The 25,870-nt window shown below is 49.6% G+C and overlaps 1 protein-coding gene across 4 annotated transcripts in view; it reads left to right on the forward strand.

Moving 5' to 3' along the window:
• GTF3C1 (general transcription factor IIIC subunit 1) overlaps positions 1-25,870 on the forward strand; it is a 2,559,884-nt gene that overhangs the window by 1,963,887 nt on the left and 570,127 nt on the right. The window lies entirely within an intron of this gene.

A 25,870-nucleotide genomic window follows, 5' to 3' on the forward strand; every position in this document is an offset into this window, starting at 1 on the left:
GTCTACTGGCCTACTCTATGGAGGCCTAATGATCGATGGCCTAGTCGTCTACGAAGGCCTAGTGCTCGATGGCCTAGTCTACGATGTCCTAGTCTACGACGGCCTAGTCCATGACGGCCTCGTCTACAAGGGCTAGTCTAAGGAGTCGACTGCTCGCCTACGACGCCCTGTCTACGGTATCGACGATAGCCTCATCTACGTAGGCTCATCTTCGAGGACTCGTCTACGGCGGCATAGTCATTGAAGACATCGTCTATGACAGCCTGTCTGGTCGACCAGGGCCTTCTCTAAGATGGCCTAGCCTAAGATGGCCTCATCTACGCGGGCCTCGTCTACGTGGGCCTCGTCTACGATGGCCTAGTCTACGAGGGACTCGTCTACGATAGCCTCGTCTAGGATGGTCTAGTCTATGATGACCTCATCTACGACGGACTCAGCTACGAAGGCTAGTCTACGGCGGCGTCGACGGCCTTGTCTACGAGTAGTCTACGACGGCCTCATCTATGACTGCTCGTCTACGACGGCATACTCTCTGACGGACATCTTGTCGACGAACTCGTCAACGAAGGAGGAGATCCACCGAGTCTGTCATCTCTTTTAAGGGGGTATGGTCATCTATGACTGCGCGTCTACGATGGCATAGTCTATGACGGCTACCTCGTCGACGGATTCATCGACGAAGAAGGAACTCCACCACTCTGGAATCTCTTCTAAGGTGGTGTGGAGAGCTGCTCAACGTTTTAAGATCTCCATGACCTCTCAAGAACAGGCCTGCTTCTTGTACGTCTTCAAAGAACCCTACAAGAAGGCAGTAAGATCGATACGGGTTATCCATTACCTATAGTCAGAAGAGGTAAGGGTCCGGTAGTACCCCTCCTCTGTATCACTGGTGATCCCTCTGTTGGAGAAGAAGTATAAGGCGCCAGATACAGCACCGGCGTGCTTAACAGGAACTTTCTAAGCCGGACTCCGTAGTGCCACAGGCGGCCTAGAAAAACTCCAGGGATCCTTCGGCCCCGTTGTCACCTCCTCCTGATAAGGAGGGTCTAAGAGTGGACAACCTTACGAACAGGTTTTCCTCTGTGAACGTTCTAGCGCTTGGTACGCTAGCATGGAACATTGTGGGCACACTGGCCCCATACCAGCCGGAATTACCAGACTCATCCGAAGAGGAAGTTAGGTGGATTCCGCTGAGGCGAGGCATTGGCGTTAAACCATAGACTGCGCGAGGAATATCGCTATGACAGGGTTCCGCAAGTGGCTGGACCTGCAGTCTTGCGGATCCAAGGAGGGCCCTTTCCGTCCTGAGGTGCAAACGTTTGTGGACGGGCCAGATGAGGGCCAGTCACTATTGGCACGAAAAGTTAACGAAACAGACAATGCGAGAGCTTTGGACACTCTTCAGTATATGAACCAGTCCTTTAGTACAACGGGAGGAAGAAGAAGGTCTTCCCTCAAAGGAAATTATCAATTCCAATCTTCCTGCTCTTCAGGCCAGAGTAGACCACAATGCCTTCAGTCGCCGACAATAGCGAAACAAGCACCCATCTTCTGAGAAATTGTCTTCTCATGGAACGGGCAGCGGAGCTATCAAGATATACAGCTGCATCTACGTCTGGATTATGCTGTAGAAAGGAGCTATAGCGAGTGTTCCTCCTCCTCAAAGGAGCTGTAGCGAGAGTACCTCCTCCTCATAAGGGAAAAGGGTTTTTTTTGTTCCCGCTTCCTTTTTAAATCCAGAAAACAGATAGGAGGAGGAGACCAACCTTGGGCTTCAGAGACTTCAACACCCTCCTAAAAGAGGCAGTTGTTTCGCATGGTAATCCATGAGGTCCAGCAAACAGGACGTTTACTTCCATATCCCACTTCACAGGAATCGCTAAAAGTACTTACGATTTGCAGTAGTGGGCAGACATTTACGGTTCCGCGTTCTGCCTTTCGAGCTCAAGTCTGCACCACACATATTCACGAAATACAGTTCCCTGGGAGCGACATAACTAGGACACCAAGTCTTCGGTATCTGAAGGACTGCCTGCTCAAGGCTTCATCCTTAAAAGACGTGTCCAGGTCTCCCAACGCCTGTTCAGTTTTCGATGCTGGATCTCATCCTCAATCAGGAAAATTCGGTCCTGAAACCTTCTCACTACATCAGTTTCCTAGGTACATCAGTTTCCTAGGTATAACCCTGGCCACACGGTCAGCAAAGGTTTTCCCATCAGAGAGTGATATTGTATCCTCCTGGTTCCTCGCTCTCAACTACGAACGAGACCTCTACAAGAGGCGCTATCGAAGCAGTGGTTACAATCTACAGGGTCATCCTGCCACATAAAAGAGAATCCTCACATGGCCGGAGTCCTACAATGAGGAATATCCTCTCAAAAACTGTCTCAAGGCTTGTCACTCCTACTTCCGGCGGTTCCTCACGTCGTCACAAAATGCGGAAGGTAGTCTCCTATGGAGAAGACACTACATATCAATCTGCCTGAACTGCTGACGGTCTTCCTGGGCCTTCAAGATTGCCTACCAAGAATAAGACGAACAATGGGCTCACCTATGCGCTCAGCAGGCAGAAACCATTGTAACAGGGAGCTGGACCAACAAATCATTGGCCCCACCTTCTCCAGATAAAACACGCCGCAAATGGATCTAATTGCGACGTGAATGAAAGCCGGATGCCCACACTTCCGTAATTGGCTAGGGAACGCATTTCCAACCGCATGGCGCAATGTCTTTGCGTAGGCCTTTCCACCATTCCCGATGCTCCCATTGTCCTCAAGACACGGTTGGTGGAGCCTTGTATTCTGATTTTAATAGCCCCAATTGGGCCGAGGCGACATTGGTTCACAGAACTCCACCACCTATCCCTGTAGCCGCCGATCCACCGGCGGCAGTATCTATCTCTGCTACTATGATCGATAATGCAGTTCGACATCAGGGTCTGAAGTCTCTCTGGTTGGTCGCCTGACCCCTGACACAAGACTGAGTTCAGAGTTCCACAATCGGAATAATCCACAGGACTGTAGACATTCTTGCCAGAGCAAGTGCGGATAGCACATGAACATATTCCTGGAAAGGGAAGCGCTTTGTGTCTGCGGTGTCGACCGCAGCAATAGGCTTTTCTCCACATCACTGGTGCAAATATTGCCTTATCTATCCATTACAGTACATTTAACAGTGCTATCTCGTTATAAAAGAATTCAAACGAGCCCATCGCTATGGTCAAGCGGGTTGCTTAAGCAAGTTCTGAAACGTTTATATAGATCTTTCCCGCCAGTAAGGATGTTGCCACCTCCTGGCATCTCAATGTGGTTCTTACCAAGCTCATGAAACATCCGTTCAACCAGTACACGGAGCTGACCCAAAGTATGTCTCGTGAACAATCCCCACTAAGAGTCAGTGGGCTACAGGCGGTTTTCTATCCAGAAGAGTGAGCGAGCTCCAAGCTCTGTCCATTCAGGAACCGCACATGCAGTTTTTCTGCTAGTCCATTCGGAACCGCACATGCAGTTCAGGAATGCTAGCATGGTGCTGAGACCGAACCCAAAATTCATTCCAAAGGTGCCTTCAGCCTTTCATCTCAATGGGCCAATAATCCTTCAAACTTTCTTTGCGAACCCTTCAACCGCAGCAGGAAGGGCTCTACATTCTTTAGATCTCAAAGATGTCTCAGGTTCTACCTAGATAAGTCTAAGACTTTCAGAAACTCTTCACAACTGTTCGTGACATACAGCAGACCAAGAATGGGCCTGTCCCTCACGAAACAAAGCATCTCAAGATGGATCTCATCAACGATTGCATTCTGCCATGACCAGGCCGGACGGCCTTTGACTGATCAGGTCACTGCACATTCCACCAGGACGATGTCCACGTCAGCAGCACTCTTCGCGGGGGTGCCAATCTTGGACATTGGCAGAGCGGCGACCTGGAAGTCACCGCACACTTTCTCCAGCCACTACTGCCTGGATATCGAACTTCAGAAGGATATGGCAGTGGGTCAAGCGGTGCTTCGCCATCTCTTTCAGTGAGGTGAGCCTTCCTACTTCCCGCCATCCAGGTATGCACATTCCTTGCTCTTGTGATACTATATGTGATGTTATATGCATTGTCTAACATGACTGCAGAACTGATTTACATCACAAATGTGCATATCTGACTGCTAACTATTCTGATTCAGGCATGTGAATCCATGAAAGACACCCCTAATACTGGATAAGAAATGCGTTACTTACCTGTAACAGCAGTTATCCAGTATTGGTGTCTTTCATGGATTCACATGCAACCCTCCCGCCTCCCCGGGAAGGACTCACATCCCTCTCTGACAACATTACGCCTACCTAGCTGGGTGCGTACGAAAATCTGAGGGACTGAGGCTCCTCCCAGGAAGGTTCTAGAGGGAGGTCGGAGCTGATTGGCTGACTGGGAGAGTTTGGTCCTTTTTACATAAGGACTAAGAAAGGCTACTAAGGGGAGGCCCTTAGGCCTATTTTCTCTATGTATGTCTATAGGACATTACTTTTTTATGTACCGGAGGCTCCCGTCTCGACGACGGGGAATGATTCAGGCATGTGAATCCATGAAAGACACCAATACTGGATAACTGCTGTTACAGGTAAGTAACGCATTTCTTACCGTGCTCCCCTTTGGCCTTACCAGCGCCCCTCGGGTGTTCACGAAAGTGATGGCAGTGGTCGCAGCTCATCTGTGCAGATCAGGGGTTCCAGTCTTCCCCTATCTCGACGACTGGTTAATGAAGTCACACCTGTGCCCTCTCAGAAGCTCCTCTTCATCGAAACGATGAATTCCACAGCTTAGCCGCCAAGACTCGAAAGGAACGTCCTCCCGCTCTACTCAGCCTAAATCGTGGGATCACAGCCAAGTTTTGGCCCAGGGATCTCAAAGGTACAAAGAAAAAGCGGTTCGAGTTGACAATATTATGTATTCACAAATATTCACTTCATACCAAAATAAACACCACATACAATTCAATACAATAGAATCTAACTGATGCATTATTCTTATTCAAATTGCATTTATTATCCACAAAGAGATATTCATTGGAGTCTTAAAGAGTTCATCACAGTGTAATTAATAGTAAATCATTCAATGTAATTGTATATTCATTACATTCAAATCGTGCTCTCAGTGAAGTTGGGAAAGGAAGTGAAGAGGTATGTGAGGGACTGGGTAAAGGTGGTGTGACATTGAAGCATCACAGTAAAATCAAATACGCCTTTACAATCAAGGTAGTGTTAATGTTCCCAGATACATCACACATAGGAAAAAATATATTCATTGCTTCAGATCCTATGGTGTGTCAGTTTGGCGCAGTCTACGTTTCGACCCCTGGTGTATAGAAGGGTTGTTATGGCCTCATGATGGGGTCTTCATCAGGACATAGTAGAGAGCCTGTGAAGTAAGGCGAAAAGTATAATCAATTGCCTGCGTGGTGAATTGGTTAATCATTTATGTAAAACATGTAGGCTTTACCTACATGGGGGTGACGGTCAATCGGTGTTGCCGTCCTGGTAAGGGGCTGTGACGCTCCTGGAATTCTGAAATATACAAAGAATGAGAAGATTCCTCAACGGGAAATCCTGACTGGGCGGTCAAGAAAACCTATTTATGGGAGAGACACTTACTGGGGAGTACGTCCTCATGCGGCAGCGTAGGACGTTGAGTCGTACATTCATTACTTGGTGAAGAACGCCGGATTAGTCTGGCATCATTCTAAAGAGAAAAGCCTTTGTGAGGTACTGGAATACGCATTCAGCGCAGAACAATTGCAGCCTTGTGTGGTTCATGCGAGGTCCACCACATACATTAAATGATTGGTAGTCAAACATGCACATGCGGTTCCATAGTCTGGAATGGTTAGAGAAGGGTGGGTCGAATGGACCGTAGTCATATGAGGTTCGAAAAGTATCAAACATTTCAAAGCGCTGGGGCTCACTGGTCATTGTGAGTTCAGAATGTAAAAATCATTTAAAGAAGCGCTGAGGCTCCAGTGAAACAAACAACTGATTGGTGATTACGTGCCTCACAGTGTCATCTGAAATGGGTCGACAGATGAGGCTAGTCAACGCATGAAATCAAGGATGTGCTCTCAGTTAATTGTTAAACCTTATAGTCCGTGGTTTGTGTCAGGCGGGCTGTGATTAAAGTACCTGTTTTGTTTCTCTCTCAGGCCGTCCAGGACGGCAACACCGATTGACCGTCACCCCCATGTAGGTAAAGCCTACATGTTTTACATAAATGATTAACCAATTCACCACGCAGGCAATTGATTATACTTTCCGCCTTACTTCACAGGCTCTCTACTATGTCTTGATGAAGACCCCATCATGAGGCCATAACAACCCTTCTATACACCAGGGGTCGAAACGTAGACTGCGCCAAACTGACACACCATAGGATCTGAAGCAATGAATATATTTTTTCCTATGTGTGATGTATCTGGGAACATTAACACTACCTTGATTGTAAAGGCGTATTTGATTTTACTGTGATGCTTCAATGTCACACCACCTTTACCCAGTCCCTCACATACCTCTTCACTTCCTTTCCCAACTTCACTGAGAGCACGATTTGAATGTAATGAATATACAATTACATTGAATGATTTACTATTAATTACACTGTGATGAACTCTTTAAGACTCCAATGAATATCTCTTTGTGGATAATAAATGCAATTTGAATAAGAATATTGCATCAGTTAGATTCTATTGTATTGAATTGTATGTGGTGTTTATTTTGGTATGAAGTGAATATTTGTGAATACATAATATTGTCAACTCGGACCGCTTTTTCTTTGTACCTATCTAAGACCCCAGGTCCTTGAGTTTACAGGGTAACCCCTTTATAACTCACACCAGGGATCTCAAAGAGCGCGAGGGAACATAGAACTTCAGAAGATTGTCAAGAATCGGAGGGGAGGCCATCCTGAGAATCTTGAATGACAAACAGAGGGTCTTAAAATAGATCCTCTGTGTAACCGGTAGCCAGTGTAGCGAGCGGATGGTGCGCTCAGCAGAACAGAACCTCGGAAGCCCCACGAGCGCTCTAGCTGCTGCATTCTGGATATGTTGCTTCCGCGTAATTTCCGCCTGGTTGGCCCCCAAGAGTAATGAGCTGGCATAATCAAGCCGTGATAATATAGATGCTTGAATAACCAGCTGCCTGGTTGAGGCATCAAAAAATCTCAAGATAGGTCTCAGCCCCGAAGAATACCAATACCAAATACCAAAACACGTGGCCGCTACTTTGTACTTTAGGTGCATTTACCAATTGGTATTGGGACACCTTATCAGCCCCTGTACAGTGTACCTTAGGTACCCAGGGCATAGGTGAACCCAGGGGCTGAAGCATGTATTATGCCACCCCTGGCTGGCCCTCTAAACAGACACAACTGGCTGCTAAGACAGCTGGGGCAAGGTGGTGTAATCACCCTTTGCTGTAGATATAGTATACCTATAGCTAACCCTAAAATGGACACATATACTCCTATCAGTCACTCCTATGGCAGGCCTTATCGATCCTGAAGGCAGAGTGCTTGGAATTATGTGAGATGGTGCTCTGGCATGAGCTGAGCCCGTCTGCAGCTTGCGGAACCAAGTCCTAATAGCTGTTCCATGATAACGCTATACCATATACTCTTAAGTGCATTATAATCCTCGCGGTTGAATGCTAACTTTGGTATAGCATTATCAAAACATGTCGAGTAAGGTGTCCTACGAATTGGAATACTACCCCCTCGCCAGTTCTGGCAACGGGGGTAGCATTCCACCCTTCTAGAGGGACACGACATGTATGTAACTATGAACCCCGGTTAAAGTTAACTCGAGCCTCAGCATCACAAGATGGATGCTGCCACCACAGACACAAGTCTGACCTCCTGCTGCTGGGAGTCCTTCCAGCGAGGGAGGCTCGGACAAAGGGTTTCCTGCCTTGGGAGGTGCTAGCACCACCCCAGACAGGATTTTGTGTATTGGGTAGGACCGGCCTGAAAGGAATGAGACATGCCTGGGGCACACAAGGTGCCCTGTGCATACACTGGTTCAAACCAGTTGCTGGGGCACCCCTGCCCCAGCTCTGGCGCGAAGCCGGACAAAGGATAGGGGGTGTAACCACCCCCCTTCCTGGTCCCACCCATGGGAGGGACCTAGTCGTAGTGCAGCCCCCTTTAGGATAATAAAGGTAGGAGCTGGCCCCATTCCAAATTAGATTAATCCTGAACTGAAACTCTACAAGAAGAAACTCTGGACTTCGACTTACTACACAGAAGACTGAAGAAATCTCCCTTGTGGGCAAGGAGTGTCCACCCTGCACAAGCAGGCAACATCAAGCGTCCAGCGGCTTCCCTTTGTCGTCTTCCCTCGAGGATCCAGACTTCAGAGCCTGACGAGACCCGGACTTCCAGACCTCTCCGACCTCTACCTACATCTGCAGCACAGCTGAGATCCGTGGGTGCGACGAGACACGTGGGACCAGCCATCTTAATAGAAACTGCACTTCGCTTCCAGCACGACTTCTGAGGTAACTTCGACGAAGTGCTTTGGGACTGAGAAGCCCCAACCCCGAGCAGCTCCTGCACTGAAGACCAGCCCTCCAGCATCCACGAGATCTGCGTGGGGCCCTTTTGCTTGGTTGCTGCTCGACGCGTTGTCTGGTCACTTGCCGGCTGGCTAGTGGCCTCCCAGACGACGATCCTTGAAATCTTCACTGCTGGTCTGGTTGCTCCATACTGGCCCTTGCTCCCTTCCAAAAGAGGAGCACCCTGGACCCTCCTGGCCACTCCAGACGCCGTTTCCACTCACCGCGTGGGTTGCCTTTGCCAAGGCCTGTTCACTCCACTCCAAATCCGGACCCGAAACCGCCGACAGCGAGAGCCTGCGTGGGACAGCTCGTGTCTCCATCTTGGTCGTCGAAGACACCTCCTGGTCTACGTGGCTGCAGAAACAAGCGTCCACTCTTCACCTGATCGCGACGACAGCAGCTGGTTCCCTCCTGGTTCCACTCCGGTTACTGGCTAGTGACTTTGAACATTGTCCCCTCTGCTTTCAGGTCCTCTTCTTCCTCGATCCACTCGTGGATCGCACCGGACATCTTCCACTTGGTCGCCTGCAGCATCTTTCCTCAAGGCTCCATTGACTTCGACGCGGAAACCCGACACACTTTGACACCTATGCACCCGCAGCCCGTGGGTGAGGTAACAAGAGCATTTCGGTGCTCAAGGGTAGATTAACTCTCCTAGTGTCCAGATTTCCAGTCGTTTTAGTCCTAGATAGTAAAGACTGTCCATACTTACCTTTTTCGTAAACTGTACTGTCCATTGACTTTGTTCCGCATCGCGCGTGTGAGTTCACACTCTGCACACGCGTCCCGTGGGCCTCCTATTACTTACCTGAGGTTAGGATAGTGTAGTCCCAGCGAACCTACAGCCTCTGGACAGCTCCATTCCTTTTATCGATTTCCTTATACCATTTACTTAGTATATGGTTTGTCGTGTCCCTAGGGCACCATTGTAATTTTGTGCACCCTATTGTATTTTTCCTAAGAGATTGTCATGTGCTTAGCCCTCTGATCTCATAAAGAGTTCAGAGGTGTTTTATTATAAATAAATATACTGTTTATTTTCATAACAACCTGTGTGGTGTCCTTTCATCTGGTATTCAAGGGGTTATATGTGGTAAAACAGCTGGCTTCACATGCCAAAAAAGAGTTTAGCCTAAGACTGCTTTGTCCATGCTACCATTAGGATAGCTGGTCTATAAGGTTGACTTACAACCAATCACCATAAGGGTTGTTTGGACTGATGCAAGGTGACCACTAGAACTAGTGAGCATCATATATCAGGCCAACTTCTCACAGGGAGGCCACATGAAAGAGGCGGAGATCAGAGGCCTCTGGTCTCCGGCGGATTCCCGGCTCCACATCAACCTTCTGGAGTTGCGGGCGATCCGATTTGCACTGAAGGCATTCCTTCCCTCTGTCCGGTGAAGTGTAGTGCGGGTGTTCACGGACAACACCACCGCCATGTGGTACTGCAACAAATAGGGCGGGGTGGGGTCGTGGACCCTTTATCAGGAGGCTCTGCGCCTCTGGACATGGCTGGAACGCCAGGGCATAACCCTGGTGGTTCAACACCTGGCAGGCTCCCTGAACGCCAGGGCGGACAAACTCAGCCGTTGGTGCATGATGGATCACGAATGGCGTCTGAACTCGGACGTGGCGCAAGGTCTCTTTCAGCAGTGGGAAGAGCCTTGGTTAGATCTATTCACCACCGAAGAGAACGCGCAAAGTCATCAGTTCTGCGCGTTGGAGTTTCCAAGGCGGCACTCGCTCGGAGACGCTTTTCGTCGCGAGTGGAGTTGCGGTCTGTTGTACGCCTTTCCGCCTATACCACTTCTGCCCAGAGTGCTGAAGAACATCCGGCGCGACCGGGCCCAAGTTATCCTTGTGGCTCCTGACTGGGCACGAAGAAACTGGTATCCCGAGCTACTCAGCATGTCAGTCGATCCCCCGATTTGTCTGCCTCTTCGGGAGGACCTTCTGTCGCAGCAGCAAGGGACGGTCCTCCACCCGAACCTCTCCAGTCTCCACCTACATGCGTGGAGATTGAGCGGCGACAGTCTCCTGATGTCTGTGACGTTATCTTGGCAGCCAGACGTCCCTCCACAAAAACAGTATATGCCTGCAGGTGGAACAAATTTGTGGCATGGTGCACAGCAAAGGGTGTGGATCCACTCTCTGCTCCCCTTTCAGAGGTTCTCCTCTTTTTCTTTCTCTTGCCCAGCAGGGCTCTGCTCTGGGCACTATCAAAGGCTACCTCTCTGCCATTTCAGCCTTCTTGAGGCTTCCTGATCAGCGTTCTCTTTTCAAGTCCCCTGTTGGAAATAGATTCTTGAAAGGCATCACACACATGTTTCCTCTTGTTCCTTTCGTGATGCCTCAGTGGGACTTGAACCTTGTTCTAACCTATTTGATGTGCGCTCCTTTCGAGCCACTTCACAATTGCCCTCTTCGTCTTCTGACTCTTAAGACTGCATTCCTGGTTGCCATCACCTCTGCCAGGAGGCTTCAGGCTCTATCTTCTAAACCTCCTTTCCCTTCTATCCATCAGGACAAAGTTGTCTCGAGGACTCGTCCTTCTTTCCTGCCCAAGGTGGTTACGGCCTTTCATATTGGGCAGTCCATCACCTTGCTCACCTTCTTTCCGCCTCCGCATCTCTCGAAAGAGGAAGAGAGGCTTCACCGTCTGGACCCAAAACGTGCACTCTCCTTTTATCTAGATCGCACAAGCCAGTTCCGAGTGGACGATCAGCTCTTTGTTGGTTACGTGGGCGCTAAGAAGGGACAGGCAATGCACAAGCAAACCATCTCTCGGTGGGTCGTATTGTGCATCAAGGTCTGCTACTCCTTTGCGAAAAAGGAGCCTCCTGTTGGGCTGAGTGCCCATTGCACTCGGGCCACGGGGGCTACTACTGCCCTGGGCCGGGGAGTGCCTTTGCAGGACATCTGTCAGGCAGCTACGTGGGCCTCGCTGCACATGTTTGCTAAGCACTACTGCCTGGACAGCCAAGTCCGGAGAGATGGCTTTTTCGGCTGTTCCGTTTTCCAGGACTTTCTGGTGTGATCTCGGTACGCAGACCCACCACCGGGGTTGGTATTGCTGGGGTATCGATTCTAAGGTAAGGAATCTAACACTAACGTGTTTCTTTCAGATGCACAAGTTACTTACCTTCGGTAATGATATATCTGTAAGAAACAGTAGTTAGTGTTAGATTCCTTACCGCCCCACCCATCCTCCCCGTTCTGCGATCCGATATCTAGGGTTAAGGTATTTCTCTTTGAGGGCCCTAGTTTTATGGCACCAGTGTCGGTCTCTGGCATTGCTCTGCGTTCCTGGCGCGGAAAGCTATGTACAAGAACTGACGTCAGAGCGCGAGGGTGGCTTCTTAAGTACTTCGACGTCATCCGGGCGATCACGACGCCGACGACGGACGCAGAGCCGCAGACGACGCCTACCGACGCGTTGGGGTACTGCTATGCAAAACTTTCCGGATCCAGCCTGACGCCTGGGGATATTCTAAAGTAAGAAATCTAACACTAACTACTGTTTCTTACAGATATATTGTTACCGAAGGTAAGTAACTTGTGCTTTACGGATACTCAATGTCTAGTAACCCTGGACATTGAGACCGTATATACTAATATACCTCAGCAATCTACTGTTGAGGTTATACTTGAAATTCTTGAAAATACAGAGATGGAGCGAGTTAATAAAGAATTCATTGTAGAGTGTACACATTTGTTGTTGAAGAATAACATCTTCTTATTTAAGGATCAGCTATTTCGCTAAAAGAAAGGGACTAGCATGGGCGCAACTTGCACTCCAAGTCTAGCGTTTGTACGTTGGGGAATTTGAGAAACATCACATTTATAACTAACTAGCACCCTTTTATGAGAACATTAGCGAATGGCATTGCTTTATTGACGATGTATTCTTTATATGGAATGGCCCCATGGAGTAATTAGAGGAATTCCTTAGTTGGTTGAATCTAGGGGATGAGAATCTCAGATTCACAGCTCAGCATAGCAAGGTTAGTGTGGACTATCTGGATATTACCATTAGAGCAGAGGATGGAACACTGGAAGTAGAATTATATACTAAACCCATGGATAAAAACACTCTACTCCATTATTCCAGTTTCCACCCTAGGTCTCAAAGGGACAATATACCATTTAGTCAATTTCTCCACCTTGGGAGAAATTGCACGGAGCTGAAAAATTTCTACAAACACTCTGAGGTTTTAAAAGCTAAACTGAGAGATAGAGGCTATACTAAGAAGCTAATATTCACCTCATTCAAAAGAGCACAATTTTATAATCGGGAGGCAATGCTTGATGAATCAAAGAACCACAAGAAGATGTCCAAAGTGGTGTTTTTAAGCCAATTTTATGAGATTAGTAATAAAATTAAAAATGTGGTAAACAGACACTGGAATATACTTAACGATGATGAAAATGTGAGATTAGAGAAATCAATATTTGCCTATAAAAGAAACACAAACCTTTGTAACCAGTTGGTTCATACAGACAGGGTGGAACCAGTCTATAAGCAGAGAACTATTGACAACTCCATAGTGAAGGGCAATACTAAGTGTGGTAGTTGTTCTTTGTGTCCACAATGTATAGTGGCAACGGAACTGAAACACAATGGCAGAACTATAGTTGTGCACACATTAAACAACTGTTGCAGCAAAAACATTATATATCTGTTAAGATGCCCCTGTGGACAAGCATATGTGGGTGAGACGGGTCGAGTCTTCTGGAACACAGATCTACCATTAAAACAAAAAAATGGAATGCTCCTTTAGTGGCTCATTTTATAGAACAGGGACACAAAGAAACTGATTTTGAATGGTACATTTTAGAAAAAGTAATCATAAATAGAAGAGGAGGCAACATGTAGGAAAAAAAGGAAAGCTAGAGAGCAATGGTACATTTCTATCCTTAATACTATCAGACAAGGACTTAATTCACGAGAGGAATGGGAGAAACTAATAAAATAAACTGAATAAAGAAGAAAATTCTACTCTCAATTAAAGACAAATAGTGCCATGAAACATTAACCCCGTCTCTATTTAGAATAGACAATAGTTGGAACATAAACAGGGCAATTGAATAATGGTATCTGCCTTTTTTTTGGTGAGCTGTATAAGATATTGAGGAATAGTGAAGGAAAGACAACACAATCTTCTTTACTTTATTTATTTTATTCTAAATAATGAATCTGAAATCTGAAAGAATATGTGACCATAATGGTCTTTAAAATCAGGGAGCTTGTATTCATTTACCAACTAGTTTGTAATAATTATTAGACAATTCGATTGTCTGCCAGGGAGAGATCATAAGGATACTAACCTGGTTGTTGTAAAGTATAAGAACAGCTAAATAATTTCACTCTCAACAGACTTGCTCTGCCCCTTGATTTGATGTTGCATTCTTCATCAAGGATAGTATGATTTTACTACTGTATTAATAAATGATGACAAATAAGAGTGTTGCTTTTTAATATGAATAAATATGGGGTCATTGTTGAGCCCCATTAAAAAAGCATTTGAGACAAGTGAGTGAATAGATTCAAGTCCACTCCAAGATGGCGGTCATTCCCCGTAGCCTGCTTTCTATTTCAATCATATCTAACCGCGGAAAGAAATGACGGGCATATTTAATAGCTGAGCCGCCAAACAGCCGGCAGTTATCGAATTGTTCGTGGAAGGAAGGAGCACGTCAGGAGGTTTTTTAGTCCTGGTAAGCGACCGCTGCATTTAGGTAGCGATGTAGTAACTGGTGGTAATCTTTCCCTGGGGGACGCGAAGGTTTAAGATATTCAAGAGCCCATGTGGAAGGGTGGACCCTGGGCGGATGAATTTTCATTATACATGGAACCCGGTGGCAACATGAGGGAGAGAATATTTATCAAGGGTTTGCCCCCGGTATATTGTGATGTCATTTGACACTGGGAACTTGTTTGAGATTTCTATATGTAGAGTGGAGTGAAGTACTATCTACTGTTAAGTCCTTCATAAGAGTAGATCTGAAAGAGACACGTTAGTGATAGATTCCTTACCTTAGAATATCTCCAGGCTGGTTCCGGAAAGTTTTGCTTAGCAGTACCCCTGCGCGTCAGTAGGTGGCATCCTGTGGCTGGTACTTGGGCGCCCACATGCGCGCTGACGTCAGTTCTTTCTTTTTCCGCGCCAGTAAGCGCAGATCCGGATTGAGCACGTACCTTAGTCACTTTTTGACTGCTATTTTGAGACTTTTGTCTCCCCACTTTTTCTCCTGGTGCACGTAGGGATTCCCGGCTTGAAGTCTTGTGGGGCCTCTCGTCGTAATATGTCGGTGGCAGACCCCCACGATGTTTGCCTCTACTGCCTGGAGACCGATCACGACTCCTGGGACTCCTTGTGCCAAGGCCCCCAAAGCCTTGCGGCGGCGGAAATTGCTGGAGGTCCAGCATTCATCACATCGCCACTCCGGGTCTAGGGGCCGTTCCCGGGACCGCTCGCAGGACCAGAGCCGTCGCTCCTCAGACTCCAAGTCTTCTCCTTCGGATTCCGGTAAGCAACGCCATAAAAAAAGTCGAAGAAGCGTGTTCGCTCTCCGACGTCCCCCCGTCGCTCTTCGGAGGTGGACGATGGGGACAGGGGCTTTGCCCCTGCGGCTCCTCCGGAGCCTGGGAGTCCCACGGCCTACCCGCTATACCCGTGTCGGTCGGCGACTCCCGAACAGATGCAAGAGTTCCTTGCTGCCATGGACTGCCTTTTTAGGCTTAGTGCTCCCGCCGGTGCACCTTCGGGCCCCATGGTCCCGTGTCCAGATCCTGTTGGCCCGGTGGCTCCGCCACGTCCTCCAGCCCTGGCGCCATAGGATCCTACGCCATTGGCTCCGGCCCCGGTGCCACGAGGTTCAGCGTTGCCGGCTCCGGCCCCGACGCCACCCTCGGCACTGCACTGTGTGCCGTTTATCCTACCCTTGCCACAGTTCCCGGACCATTTTGTTCCGACCTGGGATCCGCGTTGGGAGGCGGTGCCGGTCCGACCCAGGCCGGCGCCATTTCCAACGCCGTTCGTCCCTGATACAGCTCTTCCTCCGCGACCTCCCCCCTCTACCCCAGAGGCGGATGAAGACTGAGAAGGGTCCGAGGACCCGCTTGTCCAGCAATGTGACTCCGAGCAAGATTGGGTGGACGACTTGGAGGATGCAGGCGACCTCGATTTCTCCTCTGACCCGGGGTTCGCCTCTCCCCCGCCTATGATGGAGGAGGGTGCCTCCTTCACGTTGGTGCTCCGTCGGGCTGCTGAGGCCATCAACCTTGACCTCCCTACAGTGGCTTTCAAGACCAACGTCCTCACTGAGGTGCTCCAGACGACGTCTACTTCATAGTCGTCTGAGCCGTTGCTTCCCTTTACAGAGGTTCTCTTGGGCACTTGGTCAAGGCCAGCCACGGGGGCCCCGGTGGATAAAAACGTCGCCAGACGCCACCGACTGGCGCCCCCGCTTTCTTGACCACTTTCTAGGCCTCGACGTCGCAGAGTGCCTTTCCCACAGCCCCGCCGGATAAGGACTCTAAAAGACTGGACCAGTTTGGGAAACGGTTTTTCTCTTCGGCCAGCCTGGGGCTGCGGTCGGTGAACACTGCCTGCTTGTTGGGCCGCTACTCCCACGCGGTGTGGGATGCCGTTGCTCAGGTGTTGCCTCAGTGTCCTGAGGAGGTGCAGGCTGCCCTTTCCCAGGCGATTGCGGAGGGTAAGGATATGGCTAAGTTCGCCATTCGGTGTGGGTTGGACACAGCCGACTCATTGGGCAGGGCTATTTTTATGACTGTGGCGTTGCGGTGCCACGCCTGGTTGCGTTCGACTGGGTTCTCACCCGAAGTCCAGAGCTCACTCATGGACATGCCTTTTGATGGCATCCACCTGTTTGGCGACAAGGCTGACAGTGCACTGGAGCGCTTTAAGGACTCACGGACTACGGCCAAGTCCTTGGGTCTTACTAATAAGAACCCGGCCACTCCTAGTTTTCGTTCCTTTCGTGGCAAGGGTAGAGGCACCTAGGCATGGCCCTCGACCAGGCCTGTGCAGAACCAGCTTCAGCGCAGCCGTGGTCGCGGTTTCCGCAGGGGCGGGGCGGGGAGCCAGCGTGCGGATCCGTCCACCTCCACCCCCGATGCTTCCCCCTCCAAACCTTCCTAATCTGAGCTTCGGGGAGCACCCCACGCCGATGGGTGGCAGGATCCGCCACCAGCTCCCCCACTGGCGCGAGATTACATCAGACAAGTGGGTGCTGCAGATAATCTGCCAAGGTTACTCTCTTCCCTTTCAGTTATCCCCTCCAGCCATGCCACCTCGTTGCCAGTGCATGTCGGGGTATCATTTGGTTCTTCTCTGACAGAAAGTCACAGCCCTCCTGGCCAATGGGGCCATCGAGTGCGTTCCTGGGCCAGAAGTAGGGAGTGGTTGTTATTTCCACTACTTTCTGGTTCCCAAGAAGAACAAAGGGGGTCTGTGTAGGAAGGTGGATATCGGACTATATGGTTACCCCAACTTTTTGCCTAGTGTTTTGCAGGTTTTCGACTTAGTTAGCCTGGGGCCCTGAATAGCAGGATCCCAAGCCATCTGCTCTCACTATAAAATGGACTCCATGTACTTTAGATACATACCAGATTGGTTACTGGGTCACCCTTGTGAGCCCCTGTATAGTGTACCGTAGGTACCCAGGGCATAGGTGCATCCAAGGCCTACCAGGGGCTGCAGCATTTATTATGCTACCCCTGGCTGGCCCTCCAAACTGACACCACAGGTTGTTCACCCAGCCTGGGGAAGGTGGTGTAATCACCCTTAACTTAGATATAGTATATCTATATCTACCTTATATATAGACACATATACACCTGTAAGTCACTCCTATGGCAGGCCTTGACAATCCTGAAGGCAGAGTGCTTGGTTTTTATGTGAGAGGGTGCCCTAGCATGAGCTGAGCCCCTCTGCAGCTTTCGGAACCATCTCCTTATAGCTGTTCTATGATATAGCCATACCATATACTCTTAAGTGCATTATAATCCTCGCGGTTAATGCTAACTTTGGTTTGGCTTTATCAAAACATGCCGTGTAAGGTGTCAAACTACCCGCCCCCCCCCCCTTCCATCCCCCCCCCTCCCCCCCGGCTAATCCCGGTTAAAGTAAAACAGAGCCTCAGCATCACAAAATGGATGCTACTGCCACAGACACGAGTCTGACCTGCTGCTGCTGGAAGAAACTCCGGCAGGGGAGGCCTGGACAAAAGGTTTCCTGTCAAGGAGACAGCCTGTAGTGTATTGGGGCAGGGAGGGCTGCATTCAGAAATCCTTTTCCAGACACTGCCTGGGGCACACAAGGTGCTCCATGCATAGCCCGGTTCAAACCAGTTGCTGGGGCACTCCAGCCCTGCTCTGGCACGAAACTGGACAGAGGGAAAGGGGTGTAACCACCGACTTTCCTGGTCCACCCATAGGAGGGACCTAGCAAGTAATCCATCCCCTTAACTCAGTATAAGTATAGGAGCTGTGTCCCCAGGACTTTAGATTATCTTGGAACGAAACTTTGATACAGAACTCTTGGACCTTCGACATTCGATTCTGACTAGAAGACGGAAGACATCTCCCTTGTGGTCAAGGAGTGACCACCCTGTGCAAACAGGCACCATCAGCAACCTTACCGGTCTGCATTGTCGAGGCTCACGCCGGATCCCGAAGAGACTGCGACACAGGACACGGACTTCCAGACATCTCTGTCCCCGACCCACATCCACAGCAAAGCTGAGACCAGTGGCGGACACGAGAGACGTGGGACCGGAACTCCTGGACATCCTGCATTTTGCTAACTGCATCGACTCCTGAGGAAACTCGAAGTTGTGCATTGAGGTACGAGAAGCCCCAGACCCGAGCACCATTTGCACCAAAGCTCAGCCCTCCACGAGTGCCGCGTGGGGCCTGCTCTTGCATTTCAACTCGACGCGTCTTCCCAGTTCCTAGCTCGTTGCCTAGTGAGCCCCCTGAAGACTTTTCTTTGAATTTAAACTGCTTGCCTGGTTGCTCCAGGCTTGCCCCAGCTTCCGTGCAAAGGAGAAGCGCCACAGACCTTGCTGGTCTGCACCGAAGCCAATCTTCATCTCCTGCGTGGATTGCGTTTGGCAAGGCTTGTTGGGTCCGATCCCGATGCCGACACCGCAGTCAACTAGATCCTTTGTGGGACAGCTCGAATCCAGCTCCTGGTCGTCGTCAACACCTCCTGGACCTCGTGGCTGCAGAGACAAGCTTCACATCTTCACCTGAGATCATCGCGACATCGCCTGGTTCCTTCCTGGTCACTGGCTAGTGACCCAGGCTATGTCCCTTCTGCTGTCAGGTTCTTCAGATCTTCGATGCACCCGGACACTTTTCCTCTGGTCGCCTGCAGCACTTCTTTGCAGATCTCCATAGAAAACATCGACGAAACCCGACACCAAAAGGCAACTATGCACCCGGCTTCCCTGGGTGAGGTAACACGAGTACTCCGGTGCTCCCGTGGGTCTTGACTCTCGAAGTGTCCTAGTCTAAAGGGGTTTTGTCGGAGTCCATCCGGAAGTGCCCTTAAACAGTAACTTTGTAACTTTTACGTTTCCCATAGAAAGTCAATGGTAACTCGCGACTCTGTTTAGACACTACACGCTTCTCCCATGGGCCTCCTACTTCCTAACCTTTGGTTGTTCAGAGTAGCCCCGGCGATGCCCTAGGCCTACTTTCTATTTCTGTTGTGGTTCTTATACCACTATTTTAGTATATGGTTTGTGAGGCCCCTAGGGCATAACTGTATTTGTGCAACTTATCGTATGCTAATTAGTAACTTGTATTGTGCTTTTACCTCTGACCTCATAAAGAGTGCAGAGGGGTTGTGTTTAGAATAAATACATATATATTTGATATATACCTTGTGTGGTGTCCTTTCATTTGGTACTCAATGGATTATAATTGGTAAAACAGCTTGCTTCACATGCTCTCTGAAGTCTTAGCCTATTGACTGCTGGTCCATGCTACCACTAGGATAGCTTTCTATAAGGTTGACTTTACAACCACCACCAATAAGGGTTGTTTAGACTGGTGCAAGGTGCCCACTAGAACTAGTGGACATCATATGCCAGGCTAACTTCTCACAGTCTGTGCCCCATCTTGGACTTCAGGAACGTCTATCGCTTCCTCCGGAAGAAGTTGAAGATGTTGACTCTGGCTCCGGTCTTGAATGCCCTCGACCCCGGAGACTGGATGGTAGCATTGGACTTGCAGGACGCATATTTTCACATCTCCTCCTGCCGGCCCACCTGCGTTACTTGCGGTTCACCGTAGGCCAGGAGCATTTTCAGTTTACCATGCTCCCCTTCGGCCTTACCAGCGCCTCTCTGGTGTTCACGAAAGTAATGGCGATGGTCGCAGCTCATCTGCGCAGGTCAGGGGTGTCAGTCTTCCCCCTACCTCGATGACTGGTTGTTGAAGGCAGGTTTGCCCCAGGCCGTCGTCACCCACCTTCAGACTACGGCCGACCTCCTGCATTTGCTGGGGTTCTCCATCAACATGCCGAAGTCGCACCTGAGTACCTCTCAGAAGCTCCCCTTCATCGGAGCAGTTCTAGATTTGACGCAGTTTCGGGTTTATCCTCCCGAGCAGCGAGTCTGGGATATTCAGGCTGTGATTCCGATCTTTCAACCTCTGTCCCGGGTTTGTCAAAATGACCCTCCGGCTCCTGGGCCTGGTAGCCTCCTGCATCCTGTTAGTGCAACATGCCAGGTGGCATATGCAGACCCTGCAGTGGGACTTGAAGTTTCAGTGGGCATAGAATCAGGGCAACCTTTCCGATCATGTCCATATCTCGGAGGGCACTGCACGACACTTGCAGTGGTGGCTCACGAATCGCAATTGGGTCAATGGCAGACCCCTCTCCCTTCCCCCAACCGGAGCACACAGTAGTGACGGATGCGTCCCTCCTGGGATGGGGAGGCCACTTGTGAGAGGCAGAGATCAGAGGCCTCTGTTCTCCAGCGGATTCTCGGCTCCATATCAACCTTTTGGAGCTTCTGGCGATCCGACTTGCACTGAAGGCATTCCTTCCCTCTGTCCGGCGAAGTGTGGTGCAGGTGTTCACAGACAACACCACCGCCATGTGGTATTGCAACAAACCGGGTGGGGTGGGGTCCTGGACCCTATGGCAAGAGGCTCTGCGCCTCTGGACATGGCTGGAATATCAAGGCATTACCTTGGTGGTTCAACACCTGCCAGGTTCTCTGAACGTCAGGGCGGACGAACTCAGCTGCCGGTGCTTGATGGATCACTGATGGCGTCTGAACTTGGACTTGGCTCAAGGTCTCTTTCAGCAGTGGGGAGAGCCTTGGTTAGATCTATTCGCCACCGAAGAGAACATGCAATGTCATCAGTTCTGCGCGTTGGAATTTCCAAGGCGGCACTCGCTCAGAGAAGCTTTTCATCTCGAGTGGAGCTGCGGTCTGTTGTACGCTTTTCTGCCTATACCACTTCTGCCCAGAGTGCTGAAGATGATCAGCCGCGACCGGCCCCAAGTCATTCTTGTGGCTCCGGACTGGGCTCGAAGAGTATGGTATCCCAAACTACTCTGTATAAGCATCGATCCCCCGATCCGTCTGCCTCTTCGGGAGTATCTTCTGTTGCAGCAGCAGGGGACGGTCTTTCACCCGAACCTGTCCGGCCTCCACTTCCATGCGTGGAGATTGAGCGGTGACAGTTGACTGCTTTCGACCTTCCTCCCGAAGTCTGTACTGTCATTCTGGCAGCCAGGTGTCCCTCTGCTAAAACGGTATACGCCTGCATAGGGAACAAATTTGTGGCATGGGGCACAGCAAAGCCTGTAGATTCCCTTTCTGCCCCTCTTTGAGGTTCTTCTCTTTCTTCTATCTTTGGCTCAGCAGGGCTCTGCTCTGGGCACTATCAAAGGTTATCGTTCTGCCATCTCCGCCTTTCTGAGGCATCCTGATCAGCCTTCTCTTTTTAAGACCCCGGTTGTTAACCGTTTCCTCAAAGGCATTAAACTCACGTTCCCTCCCGTGCCTTTCATAAGCCTCAGTGGGACTTGAATCTTGTCTTGACGTACCTAATGTGCGCTCCCTTTCAGCCCCTTTATAACTGTCCATTACGTTTTCTCACCTTAAAGACAGCTTTCCTGGTAGCTATCACCTCTGCCAGAAGAGTGAGTGAGCTCCAGGCTCTAAACCTCCTTATCTTTCAGTTCATCCGGACAAAGTGCTTTTAAGGACCCGTCCTTCTTTCTTGCCAAAGGTTGTCACGCCCTTCCACATCGGGCAGACCATCACTTTGCCCACCTGCTTTCCGCTGCCGCATCCTTCCAGGAAAGAGTAGAGGCTCCGCCGTCCGACCCAAAAGAAAAAAAAGCCTACACAACAGTTCCGGGTGGATGATCTGCTCTTTGTTGGCTACATGGGCGCCAAAAAAAGGTTGGGCTGTGAACAAACGGGCCATTTCCCGGTGGGTCATTCTGTGCATCAAAGCATTTACTCCTTTGCCAAGAAGGAGCCTCCTGTGGGGCTGGGTGCCCATTCGACCAGGGCAACTGCAGCCTTGACTTCCTTGGAACGCAGCGTTCCCTTGCAGGACATTAGTTAGGCAGCTACGTGGGCCTCGCTGCACACGTTATCAAAGCACTACTGCCTTAACAATCCGGTCAAGGAATGGCTTCTTTGGCCGTTCTGTGCTCCGTGACTTTCTGGTGTCATCCTGTTTGCAGAGCATCCACCGGGGTTGGTATTGCTGGGGTAACTATTCTAAGGTATGGAATCTATGACTGACGTGTCTCTTTCAGATGCACAAGTTACTACTTGTGTAATGATATATCTGTAAGAGTTATTAGTTAGTGATAGATTCCTTACCGCCCCACCCATCCTCCCCGTTCTGCGGACTGATTACTAGGGTTAAGGTTTTCCCTTTCAGAGCCCGGGTTTTATGCACCAATGGTCAGTATCTTGATTGGCTCTGCGTTCCTGCGCGGAAAGTCGTGTACAGAACTGACGTCAGCTCGCAAGGGTGGTGCCTAATTACTCTCCGTGACGTCATCTCGGCGCTGACGACGCCAGTGACGGACGCGGAGCCGCAGGACGCCACCTACTAATGTGCAGGGGTACTACTAAGCAAAACTTTCCGGATCCAGCCTGACGCCTGGGGATATTCTAAGGTAAGGAATCTATCACTAACTAATGTCTCTTACAGATATATCGTTACACAAGTAGTAACTTGTGCTTTAATACATGCAGCTGTTTTATCACTCTAGTTATTGCGAGTGTGAGAAGTTAGCCTGGCATATGATGTCCACTAGTTCTAATGGGCACCTTGCACCAGTCTAATCGACCCCTATTGATGGGGGTTGTAAAGTCAACCTTATAGAAAGCTATCCTACTGGTAGCATGGACCAGCAGTTAAAGGCTAAGACTTCAGAGAGCATGTAAAGCTGTTTGTTTTACCAATTATAATCCCTTGAATACCAAATGAAAGGACACCACACAAGGTATATATCAAATATATATGTATTTATTCTAAACACAACCCCTCTGCACTCTTTATGAGGTTAGAGGTAAAAGCACAATACAAGTTACTTAATTAGCATACGATAAGTTGCACAAATACAGTTTTGCCCTAGGGGCCTCACAAACCATATACTAAAATAGTGGTATAAGAACCACGTCTGGAATAGAAAGTAGGCATGGGGCCTAGGGAATCGCTGGGGCTATTCTAAACAACCAAAGGTAAGGAAGTAGGAGGCCCATGGGAGACGCGTGCAGTGTCTAAACACAGCCGCGAGTTACCATTGACTTTCTATGGGCAACGAAGAAGTTACAAAGTTACTGTTTAAGTGCACTTCCGGATGGACTACGACAAAACCCCTTTAGACTAGGACACTTTGAGAGTCAAGACCCACAGGAGCACCGGAGTACTCGTGTGCCTCACCCAGGGAAGCCTGTGCATAGGTGCCTTTTGGTGTCGGGTTTCGTCGATGTTTTCAATGGAGATCTGCAAAGAAGTGCTGCATGTGACCAGAGGAAAAGTGTCCGGGTGGATCGAAGATCTGAAGAACCTGAAAGCAAAGGGGACAGAGTCTGGGTCACTAGCCAGTGACCAGGAAGGAACCAGGAGATGTTGCGTCGATCTCGTGAAGATGTGAAGCTTGTCTCTGCAGCCACGTGGTCCAGGAGGTGTCGAGGACGACCAGGAGCTGGATTCGAGCTGTCCCATGGAGGATCTAGTTGACTGCAGTGTCGGTATCCGGATTGGTCCCAACAAGCCTTGGCAAACGCAATCCACGCAGGAGATGAAGATTGGCTTCGAGTCAGACCAGCAAGGTCAGGAGCGGTTCTCCTTTGTAGGAAAGCTGGAGCAAGCCTGGAGCAACCGGGAAAGCAGTTTAAAGTTGAAAGAATGTCTTCGAGGGGCTCACTAGCCAACGGGCAAGGAACCGGAAAGATGCGTCGAGCACAAATGCAAAAGCGGGGCCCAGGGGACACTCGCGGAGTGTGGGGGCCTGTGTTTCGGTGCAAAAGGTGCTCAGGCTGGGGCTTCTCTTACCCCAATGCACAACTGTGAGGATTCCTCAGGAGTCAAGCAGGTAGCAAAATGCAGGATGTCAAAGATGTCCGGTCCCACGTCTCTCGTGACTGCCACATGTCTCAGCTTTGCTGTGGATGTGAGTCGGGGTCAGAGAAGTCTGGAAGTCCAGTTCTTGACTCGCAGAGTCTTAAGGTTCCGGCGGGAGCCTTGAAACTGCAGACCGGCAAAGTTGCTGATGGTGCCTGTTTGAACAGGGTGGTCACTCCTTGACCACAAGGGAGATGTCTTCCAGTCAGAATGGAACGTTGAATGTCCAGGATATGTCTTGCAAAGATTCGTCTAGGGTAATCTAAAGTCCTAGGGACACAGCTCCTATACTTATACCAAGTTTGGGGGCTGGCCTGCCTGCTAGGTCCCTCCTATGGGTGGACCTGGGAAGGGGTGGTTACACCCCTTTCCCTAGTTTCGCGCCAGAGTGGGGCTGGAGTGCCCCAGCAACTGGTTTGAACCGGGCTATGCATGGAGCACCTTGTGTGCCCCAGGCAGTGTCTGGAAAAGCATTTCTGAATGCAGCCCTCCCTGCCCCAATACACTAAAGCCTGTCAGGGGTGGTGCCAGCACCTCCCCGGACAGGAAACCTATTGTCCAGGCCTCCCCTGCCAAAGTTTCGTCCAGCAGTAGGAGGTAAGATTCGTGTCTGTGGCAGCAGCATCCATTTTGTGATGCTGAGGCTCTGTTTAACTTTAACCGGGTTTACCAGTAACTACATGTCTTCTCCCTCTAGAAGGGTGAAATGCTACCCCCGGCACCAGAACTGGTGGGGGTGGGGGGGTTGTATTCCAAAGTGTTTGACAACTTACACAACATGTTTTGATAATGCCAAACCAAAGGTAGCATTAACCGCGAGGATTATAATGCACTTAAGAGTATATGGTGTGGCTATATCATAGAACAGCTATAAGGAGATGGTTCCGAAAGCTGCAGAGGGGCTCAGCTCATGCTAGGGCACCCTCTCACTTAAAACCAGGCACTCTGCCTCCAGGATTGTTAAGGCCTGCCATAGGAGTGACTTATAGGTGTATATGTGTCTATATATAAGGTAGATATAGATATACTATATCTAAGTAAGGGGCGATTACACCACCTCACCCAGGCTGTGTGGACAGACCTGTGGTGTCAGTTTGGAGGGCCAGCCAGGGGTGGCATAATACATGCTGCAGCCCCTGGTAGGCCTAGGATGCACCTATGCCCTGGGTACCTAAGGTACCATATACAGGGGCTCACAAGCGTGACCCAATACCCAATCTGGTATGTACCTAAAGTACATGGTATCCATTTAGAGAGAGGACAGCCAGGCTGTGGTCCTGATTTGCCGGGCCACAGCCAGTCCAGAGTCGAAAAACCAGAAAATCACAGCAAAAAGTGGGGGTGACCATAGGAAGCAGACCCTACTCCTACACTAGCCAATTTGGGATTGGGACTGTCATCTAGATCAGAGTGGATTTGGACTTGCCGTGGCAAATTATCTCAATGAAATACTGGCAATACTTATGATAGCTCTTGAAATAGCCTTTTAGAATCTTGCATCAGACTTTCTCTTCTTCATCCTCTTGCGAATCGAGTACAGCTGTAACTTATTTAACTATTTTTATCCTATATACGATTTCTGGGGTTTGGGTGGTGGTTAGTCACAGCACTGGTCTAAGGGGTA

Source organism: Lissotriton helveticus, chromosome 10 (assembly GCF_964261635.1).
Source record: "Lissotriton helveticus chromosome 10, aLisHel1.1, whole genome shotgun sequence".
Classification (NCBI taxonomy): Eukaryota; Metazoa; Chordata; class Amphibia; order Caudata; family Salamandridae; genus Lissotriton; species Lissotriton helveticus.